We start from the raw sequence: 895 nt of genomic DNA, 5'->3' as shown, positions 1-895 counted from the left end.
GAGGCTGAAAAGCTGGAGAGAGCATCCAGGAAGGGCAACAGATAGCTCTAATTCAGGGGCTGGTAATTATTTTGGGTAGAGGGCTACTTACCCAGTTTTGGCAAGCTGTTGAGGGTTGCATGGGGTGCTCTGCCCCTTGATGGGTGCCCTGCCCCCTGGTCACCATCTTGGGACCAGTGTCCCAGGGTCAACACTAGTGGGGCCCAGAGTGGGGCGCAGGCTGGCAGGAGTCTGGAGCCAGGCTGGGCTGCACCAGCAAGGAGAGGGGGGAGCTGGCCTGGCTCCATAGAGCCCCTGCCAGCTGGGACCCCTGTACCCCTGCTGCCCTGCTCTGGCCCCAGGATGCTGATGCTGACCCCAGGACACCAATGAGGGCCCTGTGCTCCCACTCCTGCTCACTCCCAGTGCCCGCTGGCCCTGCAGTACAGGTGGGAGGGCTGTGTGCAGCCCCAACACCTTGCTCCCTGGCAGAGAACCAGTTGGTGTGGAGCATGGGGAAAAGCAGCCCCTCACCTGCCCTGTGGCCAGTGCTCCCTGCTGCAGCCACTTGCAGCCTGGATGGGGCTGTCTGGAGCAGGCACAGGCAGCCCCAGGCGGGCTGTGAATGGCTGCAGCATGGGGTGGGTGAGGGGCCACTCTTCGCCATGCTCTGCACCAGCTTGTAACCCGCCCCTTCTGCCAGCCTGGGCCCCGAGTGGCTCTGGCCTAGCCTGTCAGGGCTGTGCTGCGGCGGCAGCAGCAGCTGTGGCCCCCTCCCCCAGCTTGCCGTGCTGGGCAGTATTTGCTGCTGCTGCCTGCCCGGAGCTTGCATGCCGGGCAGCCCTGAGTCGGCACTGGCAAACTCTGCCTGGTGCGGCAAGCAGGGGGGCCGCAGCTGCTGCTGGCATGTACAGCC

Source organism: Alligator sinensis, unplaced genomic scaffold, assembly GCF_000455745.1.
Source record: "Alligator sinensis unplaced genomic scaffold, ASM45574v1 scaffold1462_1, whole genome shotgun sequence".
NCBI classification, from domain to species: domain Eukaryota; kingdom Metazoa; phylum Chordata; order Crocodylia; family Alligatoridae; genus Alligator; species Alligator sinensis.
This window is presented reverse-complemented; position numbering follows the sequence as displayed.